Source organism: Cotesia typhae, unplaced genomic scaffold (genome assembly GCF_013202065.1).
Source record: "Cotesia typhae breed Kobodo isofemale line unplaced genomic scaffold, CoteBio_Ctyphae scaffold_91, whole genome shotgun sequence".
Lineage (NCBI taxonomy): Eukaryota > Metazoa > Arthropoda > Insecta > Hymenoptera > Braconidae > Cotesia > Cotesia typhae.
Window position 1 is genome coordinate 1,722,946 of NW_027423781.1, and position 19,567 is coordinate 1,742,512.

A 19,567-nucleotide genomic window follows, 5' to 3' on the forward strand; every position below is an offset into this window, starting at 1 on the left:
CAAAGAACGATATAAGAACGACTATAACAAATAAATATTCAAAGATATCTACCTAAAAAATAGGATTTGTAACAGACGAAAGTCATTTGATGATAAAAGCTAAGAATTTATTTATTCTTGATTTTTTTTTTAATTTTCTCAACTACGGAATAAATTAAAAAAAGGATCAAAAATCGACGAATAATAACTTAAATTGAAGACAATTGTGTGAACTTTGAAATAAATTTAATAGATTTAAGCCAACTTTTATGGTTTAAAAATTATTTAAAGAAAAAGGTCCGAAATACATTCATTGAAAAATTTTTTCAAATTTTGAAAATCACGGAATTAATTTAAAAAATCATCAAAACTAGACGAGTAATAGCTTAAATTGAAGGTAATTAAATGAAGTTTGAGATAAATTTAATAGATTTCATCTATCTTTTATATCTGGAAAATTATTTCCATAAAATATACAAAATTCAAAATTTGTTAAAAATAAAAAAAATTTTCAAACACCCACAACTCGTAAACTAACCGGCGGATTTTGCTTATCTTGAAACTTGATCTTAGTATTGATCCACAGAATGAGCCCAGAAAATTTCATAAAGATCGGTTGAGAACTGTGGACGCAATCCTGCTAACACCGCGCGTAATGCATAACTACATAAATAAAAATTTTGAGCCAATGTCATTTTCAGAAAATTTTTTCGTGTGGCATAGAATTTAAAAAAAAAAATAAATTTGTTTTTTCAAATAAAAACGACGTTGAATAAAAACGAGCCAAGCGAGCGAGCGGGCAATATAGTTGATCTCAATAAATTACCAACTTTTTACACAAAGCATTCAACAATTTATTCGAACTTCGATTTAGATAAACACGTTTGGTTACGACTAAAATTATTTCAATCGTATTATTTTGTTCTGGGTTTGTGAAAATAAAAAAGTTTTACGGAAAGTTTCAACAGGAAAAACAAAATTCAAAAGTTTGGTAGCTTGAAAGCGTGTTTTCAAAGTTATATTTTTAAGATTAAAGAGGTCAAAGATATTACATAGCAAATAGTTGAATTTGCCAGCCAAGTTAATTAAATTAACGATTCGCATTTACATAATTAGATATTATCACGCGCTTTTTTTGTAATCAAATTAATTTTATATTAAATTTAAGTTTTTATCCTATTTAAGGAGAATTTTTTGTTAAAATGACAGTAAAAAAATAATTGAATTAATCTGACTTAACGCCACAATATTGATTAGATAAATCATGAGAATATATCACAGTCATGGAGATTACGTTAAAAAAAATTAATTGAGCATCTTATCAACCTCGCCTTACGGAGATTTACGCCGTTAATTTTCAGAGTCAAATTTTTCTTTAATTACTTTTTATATTTAAAAATTAGTTATAATATTCTCGACCATGGATTTATAATTTATAGGGAATTAAAGCCGTATTTCGTTAAATAGAACCAATCGCGTTAAGCTTCGTTTAATAACAATAATTGTTAAGTCTAATTGAGTAAAATTTATGAGTATAGAAATTAAATTAGCTTTATATTGTAATAATAAAATTAAATCTTAATTCCGTAGGAAAAGTGATAAATTCGAAGAAGTGAAATTAGATCTAATCAAAGTCAATTTTATCTTGGAGAATATGATTAGATATAATGCTATCCATAGTTTGAAAAAGTATGATATCGAAAAATATTATTATTAATTATTAAAAAAGGGTGATTTAGTCACAACCGACGTGGGTAGGTAGATTTTTTGTTTGAATCTTGAAAAAAACACGTTATTAGAAGACAAAAATTTTTAATTATTTTAAAAAATTAATTCAAAAATTTCTCATTGATTTTAAAAATTAATATAAAAGTTTCTAACTAATTTAAAAATTTTTCATTGATATAAAAAATTCTAATTAATTAAATAAATTTCTAATTAATGAAAAAATTTTTAAAGAAATCTACCTAATTATTGAAATAATAAAAAAAAATTGTTGACCTTGTGAATGACCTTGAAAATTTTGTCAATGAGTTTTATTAAGCTTGTTATCATTTAATTACTGCATGATCATAAATTAAATGCTGAGATACTATCAGTGAAATCACATCAAGAGGAAATCGACTGATAATATTTTCCTTTGTTGCAAGTTTCTACTTGAATTTGCTTATAAACTTCACCCAATTTTTAAAAATCCGAATATAATTTCTACACAAATATCTGATTGCCTTCATCAGATATCACACTTGACTTAATCTGATTTATCAAAAACAAAATATTACTTTAACACATAGGTGCTTATAAATTACTATGAATGATTACAATCAGGGAATTTCCAATGAGCCCTCGGATTTATTCAATATTTCAGAGCTTTAATTAGATAAAGTAATTATTGTTAATGATTTCGATTCTTTCATAATATACATAAGCATCTAAACGTCACTATTAAAACATAAATTTGAATAATTTAAGCTTTTAACTGTTTGATAAAAAAATTTATCACGGGAACGTCCAAGTAATTAATCTGTCTGTTTTAAAAACTCATTTGACAAAAAATGGTTTTATTTTAATCAAAATAAATTTACTCAGTTTACATTTTAATTTATTTTAAATCCAGGAATTCAATTTCGTGCATACGTCTTTGTGATTACTTTTAAATTTGATTGGGTTTTACTATTAAAATTTTATTTTAAAAAGAAAGAATGAGTTTCGTTCTTTTTTTTTTCTTTTTTTTATTCTTATTTCATCCATTTGATATTGTGTTATTGTTTTTTCACACACTTATGTAAAACGCCTCGAGTGTAAAAATAGCAATATTGATTGGTCTGTATGTTTCACATATTCGCTATTTGTACGTTTATTCTACTTCTGTTCCGTTGAATTTTTTCCGTATGCCTAATTTGTTTGCTTTATCGATCTCACGCTCTATTTGAACGGTAAATAATATTAAAATGTGTCATTGAGATGCAATTTTAACCGATTTTTTTTAAATGTTCAATCAATCAGATGATTTTATATTTATTGCACGCATATTTATCACAAGCAAAGCGTATGAGGTAGTGCTCTATTCTCACCTTACAAAAATCAAGTCATTTTTTTTAAATTAAAATTGTTTTTCAAAAATTAATTGATACAAAAAAAAATCGAAATTTTTGAGTGATTTTCAACAAACTGTAACTCTGAGGAAAATGCTCGTACAGCAAAAAAAAAAAAAAAAAAAAAAAAGCAAATTGTAGCTCCAAGTGTCTAGTTTTCAGAAATTACCATGAAAATTTTTTATCATGTTCGGGTCTTGCAAAATCCCAACAAAACCACAAAAAAAAAATTTTCCAAATTTTTTTGTCGTCTTAAAAAAATTCTACGGGCTTCAAAACATTTTTTTCCATTGTTTCGCTGAATAGCTTTTTTAGAAAATTTAATCCCCTTCAATTTGATGTAATCAAAAAGCCTGTACGATGATTTGCCGCGGAGTTATCGTCAGTCAAAGCAAAAAAGTACTTTTTTACTTTGACAATCAATAACTCTGGAAATAATGATCGTATAGGAAATCGAAGGACTGTTTTGAAAACTACAAGATATTCTCTGTAAGAAACTGTGAATAGCTTTTGTCAAAAAAATTATTTTTTAATTGAAAACTTTAACTGAAAAAACGACAAAAATTCGCATAATTAAGGATATGCGGATAAATTGGTATAACTTTGGATTAAATGGATGAATAAAGGATATCGTTGGTAATTTTTCAACCTTTAAGTGTCTCCTAGAATCTCTGAAAAATTAAAAGCGCTAAGATTTTTTTTTCATAGTACTCCGAAGCTTTAAATTTTTTGTTTTTGTAAAAATGACCATTATGAGCAGTCTTTCGATTTTTATTTATTTCTTCAATGAAAAAATTTTTTTTTTCGAAAATTTTTTTTTTTCAATACAAAAAGTAAGTTTCCTTGAAAAAGGACCATCAGCTGTCTTGAAAAAAATTTTTTCAAATGAATAGACAAAACAAAACTATAATTAGTTGAATTTTTTTGTGGTAAATCAATAAAAAGTTATTGAACGAAAGAAGATAATTAAAACGATTACTCTATTGAAAGCGTTCACTCTGACACTTTAAATCGACAATCCAGAGAATAAAAAATACAGAGGCCATAGAAACTATTGTCCTCCAGTAGAAAGCGCATAAAGTTTTATCAAAAGCTGTCAAAAGCAAAGAGGAAAAACAAATAACAAACGGCGCTGCGTTTCCGTTTCAGCTACCAGCACCCTTTACAATCTTTACAAGCTTCTTTTCCATGCTAGTGTGTTTACATGTGTAGGTATCAAACACGAACAAGCCATTCAACTTTTTTTTCTCCATGTGGCCTTCAATACATGGCTTTTATAAGTTTTTAGTCCTCCATTCAGTTTAAGTTTTCTTGGCTGTGAGTGAAAATTATATAAATGTCGTCTGAAAATGATGATCAATATTTTACACTGCGTCTATTATGTCCTTTTTAAGTCCGTTATACTTTATGTTGTTTCTATAAAAAGATTATATATGTCACTAGGAGTATACATATATATACTTATAAAGACAATGATCGAGAGACCTAAATTTAACTATACTAGTTTTATTTTACATGTGACACGCGATCCTCGAATCTCAACAAAATCATCGATCATGCGATCAGACTCAATGTTCAGCCAGTTCAGCTTTTTCCTCCTTTTCACCTTTGGGTACAAATTGTACGAAATTAAAAACATACACTGCATTTAACAAAAAAAAGGCCATTCGGCAGCCGAAATTGAAGTAGATTTCACAAACAGCTAATTTTAATCATAAACATTAATAATAATAATAATAATTACATAATTATTTACTTATTTAAGAATTGGGAATGAAGATGAAAGTATAGACTATGTTAGCATTAAAATATTTTTTAGCTCATTTGAAATATTGCATTTACATGTTTTTATTAAAACTATCCCAAATTCCGATTTACTTGTCAAACAAAATCATCTTACTTTGCATATCTTATCTCACTAACCTCGATTGCTTTTATCATTAAGAGAGATTCCATATAATACTGAAATACGCATTTTAATCTCAAGATACTTAAGATAACTTGACAGTCTTTTTTACGTAAAGATCTTGTAAAGTCACTCTACCAAGTACTAGACAGTCCTTATATTCTAAAAGTAATATTTTCAATTTTTTTCATGCTCTAACATCAAAAATGATTAAAAGTTTTCCATGAGTAGTTATTTTGGTCTGCAGATATAAAAACTGCATAATCTAATAATATTCGCCACTCAAAATACTTTTATGACAATTTTAAAATACTTTTAAGACAATTTTAGGATACTTCTATGACAATTTTAGGACACTTTTATGATATTTAACTGTCCTGAAATAGTCATAAAAGTATCCTAAAGTAGTCATAAAATTTTCATAGAAATATCCTAAAATTGTCATAAAAATGTCCTAAATTGTGTCACGTTTAGGATCCTAAGCTTATGACTCTTTTAGGACAATTTTTTGCGACTTTACGGCCTTATGACATAAATATCCATTTGATTGTTAATTATGTAAATAAAGTTTGTTTGGCCTTTTGTGATTTAAAAACATGTTAAATTAATAAATTCCGGAATCGATAAGGTTAAATTTGTAGCAATTCAACGTTAATAAAGACTGTATAAATCGTAATAAAATTTTGACGTTTCAAAGTGTCTAATGACATTTATGTAGGCATTGTTGCATACATAACCCAGGAATATCGATTTATTTTTATAGCACTATAAAGTTTTCTCCTTCTTTACTACTAATACCTCTTGCTGTTCTATAATCACAGTTTCGGTGTTAACCTTCACCTAGTCACCACACACATACACACAACCACTTAGATCGGTAAAAAGTTGGTCATGTAAAGCAAGCTGATGTTAAGAATGAGAACAGAAAATCATAGACTATTATGTAGAATTGTACGTACCTATAGTCTTTTATCGCATAAGATATCTGTAAGATGAGGCACGTCTTTTGCCTGCTTGGAACAAGGTCTAGGAGACTAACGATTTTTTATCTAAGCCAGTTTTTATTTTTTGTGACTTTCTACTATCAAAAAGTTCAAAAAAAAAATTTTTTTTTTTGGGGAAAAGGGGGGGGGGAGGCAAGATGGGCCGTCTCCAAAATATTAGAAAAATAAATTTTTGGTCAATTTTTGAGGTGGACCATCTTGCCCCAGGTGGTCCATCTTGCCCCACCCTCTCCTAATTTTAAACAGTCAATTGATAATATTGAATTCATATTTTGATTTGTTTATAAACAAATTTATTGCAATATATATTAAAAATTTATTTTTAAATGGACAGTAAAATATTATCCTGCAAAATTTTGCATGATTAGTGATTAATAAAAATATAATTAAACACGGTAATGTATTACTCATTCAACAACATTGTGTGTATTTCAAGCGAATAATTTTACTTTTAATTTATGAGCTTAAAAATATAATGGAACCGATACGAAGTCTAGTGAACCCTATCAATTGTCGTAAGCTGTATTTTAATCAATTGAATAGGTCAAGACGAATTGGAATTCTAAAATAGAAAAAAATTATTGCAGGTCCAGTGATTTCAGATTTCTTGCAATTTGTGAAGGATTTCGCTTAAAATTTAGTCGTATTTATTGAATGTTAAAAAATATTTATTAAAATTTAATAAATTAAATATTTGTCTTGAAATTAATTAAATTATCAATGGTTGATAAATCTTTCTATCAGTGCACAGTGTAAAAAAAAAAAACGTGCTATTGATTTTCAAAATTGAAGCTTAACTTTTTTTACTGGTATTCTTACATCTTGTATCGCTTGTCAACTACGCTTGGCCCAAGATTTATAAGTTTAATTATAGAGACAATTTTAGTGAAAATGTGGTTTGTTCTTAATTAATTTTGTTTCCTGCAACTCAATTTAAAACATTTAATTTTTAAGAAAATTCTTTTTTTTTTTTTTTTCTAATTATTGACATAATTTTTCTGCGGCATACTCGAAATAAAGACAGTTTACTCTCAAGTAAGCATAAAAAAAAAGATCGAGCAAGAGTAGTTGGTTGGCTGCGGTATTTTATGTCCTTTTTTACACATTCAAACAAATCAACGGGTTTTTAACCTCACATAATCGTAAATTCTAGGAAGTAAATACTTTTATGTTTCGCTTTTAATCAAACCGCTAATCAGCAGCTAGAGTAAATGTCTTGTATAAAAGAACGCAGATTTATTGACGTATTGTTTTAATCAATTTATTCGTAATGTAAAAAAGGATTGGTCAAATATATCATAAACATGAAAGTATACACAATTCTATACTTTATTAAGGCGCATACTATATTTTAGTAACAATGAAGAACCCCGTCATTAATCAGCGTTTTGTCAACTTATTCTGACTCGTTACAAGTGTATAGCAGCCGTTAAAGTGCAAAAAAGCTCGTCTGAAGTCTCACCATAGTCTTTGAACTTTATAGAGTTGGAATTTAGCATACCTTAGTTACTCAACAATGTTTGAGAGTCAGTAAAACCAGTTACAAAACTGTTAAATTAGTTTCTTCGAAGCATGAACTATCCCTCACTGCTAGCTTCCCTCAAGGCATTGTGGAACAGAGCTTTGTTTTTGTTTCTGGTTACACTGGAAAAGGTACTCTGAGTTAGTGCGTCCAGTCAGTTATAAAATAGCGACTATGTGCATTTTAAAACTTCATGATTTATGAGCTCTTTCAATCCATTTTGTCTACAATTATTCATAACATTTGATAGTTCTCTGATCTATAGAAAGCTTTATACAACACTTATTAATTAAAAAAGATTTACGTAAATAAATTTTTCTATAATTGCAGAGTAATTATACTTGCGTTCAATAATTCTTTTAGTGCATGAGTAATGCTTGGATTTTTTGAGAAACGCTTAAAAGTTGTATGCAAATATCTGGGATTTTTAAACAAACAAAAGCTTTAACTTCACTGATAGAAGAATTTCTTTATATTTAATAAAGTTGATAAATGATTTTTTAACGTTTCCGCTAAAGACTTCTCTAGTAGAAGCATCTAGCATATAGAAATGTCGCTACAAGTTTATAGAGTCCCGATACAACGTTCCTTGTCTTCTATATTTCATCATCCTAAATATGCTAAAGTAGCGCAAAACAATTCCTAAAAAACGATTTCAGTAAATGCTAAACATTTTTTATAATTTTATATTTAATAATTTAAAATCATTGTTTTAATTTTTATCAACATCTTAAAAAGTATTGTTGCTCAATTTAAATGATAATACCAATTTTATCAAGTATAGTATAACTATTTCCAGTATGTATAACCCTACCGGGGCCTTATTACCCTACCGTAGTAAAAAAATAACGCCTATTCGCAAGGTTTTTCAAAAAATTTAATTTTGTGTTTGTTTATGGTGAAAATTACACCATTACTCCATTATATTTTATGGCTAATGTATTAATTTAAAAATTAATGATACATTGCAATAATTAAATGCAATATTTAAAGTTTGTGCTCCAGGATTAATACCAGAGTATATTGCAACGGTCTTACGAGTACTCGCGATTAAATAAATAATATAAAATTTAATGTTATTGTTTGTTTGACATAAAAATTGTTGTTGTATAGCAGCACAGCAGTAAATATATATGATTGAATATCGTAAGTAGGATTATTATAGATTTATATTAGTCTAAAGTCGATAGTCGACGGTCTGCAGTATAAAATAAATAAATATATATATATATATATATATATATATATATATATATATATATATATATATATATATATATATATAGAAGATACATAAATATTGTTATCAATATATCATAAACAATCGATAATAGTTATTTATAATGTTATAATCTTAGTAGTATTGTTAAGTGTTTAAAAAAAAGGGAAGGGATTGGCTTCTCTGTATTCTGCGTTGACAACATACCAGCGAGACGACTAGGGTTAAGGAGTGAGAGTGAGGGTGGTCGCGTCATTGGTTGAAAGTGGTTGCCAGTATAGTTGATTATTGCAACCCCATCGGCCTTGGCCCCATGTCCTCATTCATGCAAACGTTCCTGTGTTATGACTAGTGTATCATGTTTCATTTTTTTACAATACAATCATACTAAGAAATATTATTTGTCGCGTTACCATTCTTTTATAAGCCTCATCAGTGTAATTAATTTTTAGATTTATCGTCCATCATTTCATTAATTCAATTTTAGGAATTATTTACTCGTTATATCATTTTCAAGTTAATTATTTTCAAGTGATAATTTTCCTTGATATTTTTGAATATGATTTTTAAAAAATTATTTTTTCCAGTTTTTTTAACTTTTAAATATTAATTACTTGGAAAATTATAAAGATTTCTAAATGAAAATCCTATTGTAGCTTCATAACCGATAGCACTTCATATCTAAATTAAAAAAGTTTAATAAAAATATTTATAATTGAAGATAACCAGTTTTTTTGTCTCGATTAATCAAAAATTTAAAGATTCTCACTTTTTAAACAGTTTTTGTGTGTGTTTAAACTTTTGTTAAAAGAATTTTTTATCATCTTTGGATATCTATCAATAAATTATGAGGTAAAAGACCTTCACAGTAAAAAATATTGTGTATTATTTATTTTAAATGTGTTCTGTGCTAAAAATTTTTTTTAAATAAAATAAAGTTTATCAGAAAAATTTTATTGATTTTTTACAAAATTTTTTACTACTTAATATTGCACTGAAAAAAAAAAAAAATTATTTTTTCTTTAAGGTAGAACCCTCGCGACTTCCGTAGTCAAAAGTTTATGTTAGAGAGTACAGTACATATACTTGAGAGTAATTATTGACAAGCCTAAAACTTTTTGCTGTTTATGTACTTATTTTAGCCAATTACCAACGAGAAACTGATCGTTTTAAAAGTCTGGCAACACTGCATCAGCGTTAAGATATTTTATAGTGGTTACACTGTAGTATTTTGGATCATCTGTAAACTAACCTCTGTTTTGATGAAAGCGTTTATTTATTTATTTACATACATTTATTCGGAAATATAATTACAATGTCTGAAAAAAAAAAAAAAAATAATTGACAGTATTGTTTTGTTTTTTCAGAAAAATCAGTAATTAAATTTTTTGTGTTGATGTATTAACTGATTTTAAATTTTACTATTTTTTATTATTTCATCTGATTATTATTTTTATAACTTATCAAAGATTAATATATATTATTATATTAAAATTGTTAACTTTTTTAAATTTTTAATAAATAAAGAAAAATACTTATTTTCATAAAATAATCATTGTTATTTTTTTTTTTAAATAAATAAAATTAATAACTATAATATTACACCTAACGTACATTAAACTTTTCAAATTTTTCAGCGCATGCGCGTCTCATACTTTTTTCTTGGCTCACAAAAGTTGCGTTGTTGCCATAGCTTTATTAACGTATCCCTTCCTCGGCTAAAGTCTGGTAAATTTTTCATTACTTATTAATAAATATTTGTGAAACTGTCTAATAATTATCAATGAAATTATTTTTAAAAAATTGTTTAGTTGTTAGTTAACGTTACTCTAGTTTTTTAAAAAGATCCTAAGAAAAGTTTCTGAGATATAAAAATGTTTGTAGGTAAACTTTTGGATATCCCGTATACCGTAATGTATATGAGCGTTCAAAACTCAAACTTTGAAATTAAATATCTTTGAAACTAAATGGTCAAAAGTTTTCAAATTGCGCCAATCGATGCAGAATTATATGAACATTAATTTGTCAAAATTAAAAAAAAATCCTAAAAAAACTACTCTGGCGAGGGTACTACCTTAAGTTCTGTAATATTTATATTTATAAATTAAAACGTAATTTTATAGAATTGATAAAATTTTTGTACCTTTAATTTTTCTTACAAACTATTAATAAATAAATCTCCTTTTTTTTTTTTTTTTTTTTTTTTTTTTTTTCAGGTACTGGATTCAATCTGTCGGAATTGGGGATCGAGATGAAGAACTGAAACTGTTTATTTTCTCTATCGAGGTTTGAATAAAAACAAAGGGTAAGCAAGTGTAAACGAACAACAATGAAAATGGCAGAGCACAGAAGTTGAAATAGACCCTACAAAGCATCGGCAATCTGCCTCTTCCTTTGCGGCCAGTGACATTTTTAAAGCTAAGGTACGACCTTATTGTTTAATAATTGACATAAAAAAAATATATTTTTTCATTTTATTTTTTATTATCGATTATTCGTTACCGCATGGTAAAATAGTTTAGTTATTCTTGCATATAATCATTGTTAACATCGTCATTCTTATAAATTTATTCTTAGAATCAACCCTGACCCCCTCATTCAGCTTGACTCCATTTATCCTTGAAAGCTTATTTTTATCGTTATTATAATGGTGTAAATAAATTTAAATATCATCATACAATTTAAGTACTATTGATATTTTTTTTTTTTTTTTTTTTCCATGAGAAGTATATTATATACTGTACACCCATTTATTAAAGGACGAGAAGACGGAGGACTTGATACTACAAACACCCGAGAGTAAAATAAAAAAAAAAGTGATAGCTTGTTCATAAATTATTAATTTAGTTATATTATGCAGTAGCTAAGCAAACAGCTTGTTTATCGAGTCACCCTGATACGGATACACTTTGTTGTATTATTATTATTATTATTATTATTATTATTATTATTATTAGACGTTCACGATATAACTTTCGTTGAAATTAAAGACGTGGAAAAATCCTTAAAATTTTCTAGTTATTTTTAAAATATTTTATCCTTGCAAAAAAGCTTTAAATTATTCTTAAGGTTTAAATTTCGTTTTTCGGAGCATCGACTATGAAAAATTGTTTACTATCTTTGTTCGTGTATGGAGAAAAATGAACTCGGATAATAGGAGAGAATGGAGAAATTTTCGAGCGTCAGTTACCCGACCTGCAAACAGGGCTTGATTGATGAATGGAATTTATATTTACAAGATTTAGTGCCGAAAAATATTACGACTGTCAATTGATCTAAAAAATTTTTTTTATAAAAATTTATGCGCGAAATTTTAAAATAAAATTTTGTTATATTTTTTTAAATTAAAAAAAAATTATTCCTTGCTCGGGGAAAAATTTTTTGGTGAAATCTTTAGACCTGAGAAAATTTTAAGGAGTTTTTATTAAATTATATAAAATTTTAGTGATTATTTACAATTTGGGCAATAGTTAAGTGAAAAATTAATATTTTCAAATTTTTTTTTATTCTGATTGTTTTTACGGCGCATTTATGACGAAAAATGTCGTGAAAAAAAAAAAAAAAATAAAAATTTCGACAGCTTTTTTGCCTTCAAAAGTTAGGAAAAATTTTGGCTCTTATGTTTTTGGATAAAAATTCTATTTTATTTTTTTTTTGTATTAAAAAAAAATCAATTAAAAATTTCGCTCAAAAAAAGAAAATTTTTTTTCCAGAATAATTTAATGTAGAAAATAATTAACTCAATGAAATTCTTTATTTTTTCGAGAAAAATTCTTTCCATTTTTTTTTTTTTTTAATTAAAAAAATAATTTTTTTTAAAAGTCAATAATTTTTTTAGTTTTCCTTGATTTTACGTTTGTATAAAGACGTCAAATATTTATCTGGAAACTAAAAACTATTGGAGATAAAAGAAAAAAAAATGGCATTGTCGATTTTTTAGCTTTCCTATCTCGAGTTTGACCATCCAGCAATTTGGAATTTTTCATTAAATTTATCCAAAAGTAGTAAGTGTTTTTGTACTATTGAATAACATACGAGTAATGTTTTAAGCGGCAACTCATTAAACTCTGTCAGAGCGTCTGAAGTCATTATTTTCCACGTCATTATTCAATGGAGTTCCTCGTAATGTGAATGTAGGTTATAGTTATAACTATATATACAGTGTAAAGTGTAAAATTGTCCCAGCTAGAGAATAGGTCTCACTATTCTGATTCAACTTACCCCTTCCTATAGAATTTAAGACCGTTTTATAGTTAAGACAACCTTAGGTTGTACTGGCGGCGCTCCGGTTAACCTCACGTTAATAAATGATGAAAAAAAGTAAATAGAGGTAAAAATAACTGCCTGAAATTAAAAAATAAAAATAAATATTTATTGATTTTAAATAAAACGAAAACAATGGACCTGTTTTTTAAAAATTGGCTTACCGAGAATAAACCACTAGCTTCTTATAAATCTAAGCTGAAACACGCATATATTGTCATAGATTGTCAAGCATATATCTTTGGAACTTTTGCGAAATGAATCACCGCGGAATAGAAGCTAGTGGATGAAAAAGACACACGGGATTCATGATCCTTCGCTAACGTAAATCCTATAACGTAACCTAGTTACTTTTTATTCGGATTCTGATGGTCTTAGAGCGTCCTGTAAGCCGCCGGGAATCTTGTAAAATCAGGTGTCATTCTTCGCGATGCATTTGTTTGCACTTGAAGATCGATTGAGAAGATTAATCTGAACAGGAGCATGAAACGAGATAAGTTGCAACAATTTAATAAATATCTTGCGAACTATCGACATTTTTGAAGATATAAGCTCATCTTGATGTTATTTTCATCAAGAGCTTTCATTTGAGTACCCACATGCATTTTTATATATATTTATATATATATACATATATATAATATATATATAAATATATAAAATATATGAAAAATTGATGTGGGTACTCAAATGAAAGGTCTCGATGAGTAGAATATCGGAGTGAGCTTATATCTTTAAAAATGTCAATAGCTTACAAGATACAAGGTCATTTCTTAATTATATTTTTCATATATTTTATACATATTTATCTGTTCTTTTTTTTTTTAATTTCATCCTTTATTGTATTAAAAATTAAAATTGATGAATTTTTTTTTTCTTATGTTTAACAGAAAAATATTTCAGTGTTAATAAAAATCGTTTGAAATGAAACACCCTATAGACATCGATACGGTTATATTTGTATCTAATTCGAATAAAAACTGAACTGATAAAGTTTTTACAAGTCTTTATAAAAAGTTTTCATCTAGGTTGAAAAGCAGCAACACTTTTAAAAGTATAAACTTTATCAAAAGTATAATTTCTTCATTAATATTGTAGACTGTAAAGTTCATAGAGCCGGACGGTCTAATATCCGGAAGTGACATTCATAAAAAATAAATATAAGACTAAAGCAATAATCTATTAACACGCAAACATAATAGTTATATTATACCATTGAGTTTCCGTGATGCTTTGGCGCCTATAGGTCTAGATTGTAGTAATGGGTGCCAGTGTAACGTCAGCCAACCCATTGGAGGTCAGTGGGGTAAGCGGTTAATCCATCGTAAACCAAGGGTTAGCCTGTTTAACCAACATGTTTGGGTACTTATGAAATAAACGGAAAATGCATTGACGTCTGAACAATAGACAACAGCGGCGTCTAAAAAAAAAAAAAAAAAAAAAAAAAAAAAACAAACAAGATATTAGCTTAAAGGACAATTGATCTTAGTGACGTTTTGTTTATCTCTTGTAATTATTGAAGTAGCGGTACTAGCTCATAGCTTATAGCTTTCCGGGCTTTGTTTCTATTGTCGAACGATGCTTCTCTAGTGGTAAAGGCAACACTGTTAACGGTACAGCTGATGCCGCACGATCAATACCAGGCGTTGCGGCAAACTCGCTATAGTGTAAGGTCACGTGGCTTCATCTCGTCCTAGTACTGAAGTCATTCCACTTCCTGGAAAAGGATTCTTTCCTCCTCTTTTGATACTACTGCTAATATACATTATCATTATCTTTTTTACATTTTTCCTGACAAATATCCAGTCCAAATTCAATTTGTCTAATTGAACTCGCTCGGTAATAAAATTAAAGCCTGATTATTTGAGTGCAGGATAAATATTTACACACTGATAAAAAAGGATTTAGTTATTGTTATTAAATCATTTAGTAACAAACCTTTCATTACGAAATATTTAATAAATTATTTATTAAAGCCCATTTAAACAGAAAAAAAAAATTTATTTTAATCAAGTAAATAATTTTTAACAATTTGAGTTAAAAAATTCTTAAGCTAAGAAATTTAAGTTAATTTTACTTAATTCAAGAATTTTTTGTCTTGATTCAAGACAATGAGCTTCTTCAAAATTATTTTCTTGCTTCAAGAATTTTACTCTTAATTCAAGTTAATTTTTTTTTCAGTGTAGTATTTAACAAATTGTGTATTGCTAGTCAATAAATCGTTTATCTATATTACTAAGAAAAGTTTTGTGTCCAGAATATTCATATGATAACATCGGTTTTTTTTTTTTTTTTTTTTTAGTGAAATTTAGTTTCATTGTAAAGATCTTGATTTGAATTTGTGCCTTCTCAAAGGTTCATATCGTTTATTTATTATAATTTAGGATGCATTCAAAAATGCTCTATCTATAGATAAATAATTAAGAAATGACCTTGTATCTCGTGAACTATTGACATTTTTAAAGATATAAGCTCACTCCGATATTCTACTCATCAAGACCTTTCATTTGAGTATCCACATCAATTTTTCATATATTTTATATATTTATATATATTATATATAAAATATATCAAAAATGCATGTGGGTACTCAAATGAAAGCTCTTAATTAATGTAACATCGTAATGAGCTTATATCTTCAAAATATATATTATATAATCAAGAAATGACCTTGTATCTTGTGAAATATTTACATTTTTAAAGATATAAGCTCATTCTCACATTATACTCATCAAGACCTTTCATTTGAGTACCCACATCAATTTTTCATATATTTCATATATTTTATATATTTTATATATTTATATATATTATATATATATAAATGTTTAAATCGGAGCATTCTCTGCGAGCAACAAAAAAATTCATATTGATTCTGTTAGTTACAGAACAAAAATGAAAAGCTTTAAATTTATATATTAGTATAAGAATTATTTAATCAACTTACTGTAAATATTTGTCTTCGAAAGATGTCTAAAGTTTGAAATTACAATCGGAATTTGTCTTGACTGTTACTGTTTACAGTTCCAAACTTTCGAAGGTTCGTTGCTGAGAGAATATTGGCCACAGTTTGTAGTTTATGATTATAAAAAAAAAAATGTTACATGAGCAGAAAGAAGAGATAGCGAAAACGTAAATCAATAGCGATAGGGTTAATATAGATTGGTATTTTTATATTTTTTATTACAAACTGTGTCATGGTGATTAATAACAATTTATTTTTATCTAGTTTATCCGTTATACGTGCACTTGTAAATTGTTAAATAATTTATGAATAATATATGTAGTATGCCTATTTATGAGCTTGCATAATTATGTGTAATCATAATCACGTAAGAAATTATGCGGTGGACTTTTATAAACTGAACTTATTTGTGTTTTGTTGAAGTTTATAAAAAGTGTAAATTTTATTTAAAAATCACTTCAAATTTTTTTTCAAATTTTACAATTTTTTAATTTTTTATTTCAATTTAAAGCTTTTATTTTTTTTTTTTTTATTTTTTAGTCACTTATCGATTTTAAATCTTGACCAACGGTAAGAGCAATCTTGCATTTTATTGCAACGAATAAGATTATTTATCGTTACTATAAAGATAACTAATTCGTGAGTAGAATGTGAAAAGATACGCCTTAATGTACGAGCTTATATAAAGCAGAAAACCCCGACGGCATGTTATAAAGTTGTGTAAAATGCATTTCTGTCTCACTTAAAAGTCTCTTGGATTTTGTACTTCACCAAGTGGAATAAACTTTATTGAGCAGACGCTCTGGTCAAAATACATGTGCAAGAATTTATTTTTTATTTTTTTTTTTTTTTTTTAAGAAAATTATTATTTTTATTAATTTACTAAAAGAATATTCTAGAGTACTTTAAAAAATTAAAAAATTAAATTTTATTTTTTTAAAAAGTATTCAAGTCTGACTATAGCAAAATAGTTCTACTTAATTTAAATTAAAAAATTATCCCGCCGTAAAATTTGTAAAAAATCAATTTTAAAAAAAAGAAATAATTTTTTTTTTTAAGAAAATTTTAGAAAATCTAAAATTGCATGACTTATGAAACAATAATAAAATTTAAAAAAAATGTAAAATTATAAATATTAAAGTCTTTTGGTTTTTTTATTTTTTATTAATTGCAATTAAAAAATTTTATTTAAAATTGTATGAGCATATTATTTAAAATATTATTTTAAGAGCCATTTCAAAATCGATTGGGGAAGGGGAAGGGGAAAGATACAACGTCGAGAAATGACGAAGACTCCTTTCTATGCATTGAATAACATATTTGAAAACTTGAAAACTTGAAAACTCGAGATGCTTGAAAAAAATCATAGATTTGATATAAAATGATTTATTTCCGAGTAGTACTCGAGTCTTACTGATAAATTATATATATATATCTATGTCTGCATACACCTATTTAGATATATTCTATCGAGATTCAACGGATTTCTACCTGAGATTTATAGAATCGTAGATTATCCTTTCAGAAATTTCAAGACCCTTGACTAAGTTGGGATCAAAAAACATATTTTCAAAATTTAATTAGTTATTTTATATTTTCCAACATTACTCTATCAAAAAAAAAAAAAAAAAAAAACTATATGGAAAACCATGGACTCCCACATGGCGTTTCTATCTCTAGATACATAATTAAGAAATGACCTTGTATCTTGAGAACTATTGACATTTTTAAAGATGTAAGCTCATCCCGATGTTAGACCCATCAAGACCTTTCATTTGAGTACCCACATCAATTTTTCATATATTTTATATATTTATATATATCATATATATATATAAATATATATAAAATACATGTGGGTACTCAAATGAAAGCTCTTGATGAATGTAACATCGTAATGAGCTTATATCTTCAAAATATATATTATATAAAATTAAGAAATGACCTTGTATCTTGTAAGCTATTGACATTTTTAAAGATATAAGCTCATCCTGACATTACACTCATCAAGACCTTTCATTTGAGTACCTACATCAATTTTTCATATATTTCATATATTTATATATGTTTATATGAAAAATATATCAAAAATGCATGTGGGTACTCAAATGAAAGCTCTTGATGAAATTAGCAAAATAAAAAAATTAATACTTATTTTAAAGAAAATTTAGTAGTAGGAAAAAATAAATTACTCATTTTTTTTTTTAATTTAGTAATTAAAAAAAAAATTATTAAAAAATTTTCTAAAAAATCAGCAATTAGTATAAATATTAGTGACAAAAATACTATAACTGCCGAGCATCGCATTTGAATTAGAGAGTAAACAAAAAAATTTGATAGATAACAAGAAAAAGTTTAATAGATACGAAAAAAAAAAAAAAAAAAAAATTACCATACGCCATAGATATGAATTTTAACGACTCTAACTTTCCTAATTTTTATGAAATTCGTATTTAGATCACTTGATTATAAATTTCTATTAATTGTTCCCTCAGGGTCTATGAACATCAGAAATTCAATGTCCAAGGGGAGAGATATATTTTAATAGTATGCCAATGAACGGTCGAGTTCCTCTTTAACACGATATATGTTTGATTAATGGTCGATAGTTTGAAACACTTTTTATTCGTAAACTTCAATTGTAGAAAAATTAAAAAAAAAAAACTCAAGAAAAAATAATTGTAATAATTGTAATAATCAATAAAAATCTCATTAATAAATATTAATCAATATCTATTTATTCTTGTGAGTCTTGTAAAAGCTGACAAACAAAGTAGCACTTCACTAGTTATATTTAGCATCTCCATTCTATATTCCGATTTGTCGGATATAAACCACTATCTCCTCTTATTCAATCGAATCGATTAATTTGAAACTTTATTAGTCAACAAACTCTCTTCCATTGTGTATCAAAAGCAATTATTAATTTTCCACTCAATCACGCTATTTTTATCCACAAAGTTGAGCTTCACCTCAGATGCTATTATTCGGAAAATTTTTGAAACTTAAATTTTTAATTGAGGTATAAAGCCGGAACTATTTGTGAGCTTTTAGTTACTATTATCACTCACAATAACAGCTAGTAAATCAATTTTCATTGAAAAGTTCATAAAACATTTTTGTTTACAACTGTTATCGTAGAAACTCAATTTTCGAATTGAAATTGTTCGAATTGAATTATTCACTTTGCTTTAGTTGTTTATGTGTTTGGACAGAATGCATTCATTTTTAATGGGGGAAATTGAGAAGCTTTGCTTTGTAAATTATTGTTTATATAATTCAGGGTTTTGCTGCTTCACTTTGAAATCTAAGACTGTCGCTCGTTAAATTTTCAGAAGATGAAGAGGAGGATGGGGCAAGAAAAAAGTTAAAAAAAAAAAATTTTTTTTGGGGGGGGGGGGGCAAGATGGGCCACCTCCAAAATATTAGAAAAATAAATTTTTGGTCAATTTTTGAGGTGGACCGTCTTGCCCCAGGTGGGCCATCTTGCCCCAGGTGGGCCGTCTTTATTTATTTTTTTTTATTTCTCTATTTATTTTTCTAATATTTTGGAGGTGGCCCATCTTGCCCCCCCCCAAAAAAAAATTTTTTTTTTTGAACTTTTTGATAGTAGA

The 19,567-nt window shown here is 26.9% G+C and overlaps 1 protein-coding gene across 1 annotated transcript in view; it reads left to right on the top strand.

The window, feature by feature from the left end:
- Phcl-1 (pH-sensitive chloride channel 1) overlaps positions 1-19,567 on the top strand; it is a 75,970-nt gene that overhangs the window by 19,672 nt on the left and 36,731 nt on the right. Inside the window, exon 2 of the mRNA XM_074258420.1 lies at positions 10,942-11,148. The gene's annotated coding sequence lies outside the window, so the exon portion shown is untranslated. The remainder of the gene's footprint in view (positions 1-10,941; positions 11,149-19,567) is intronic.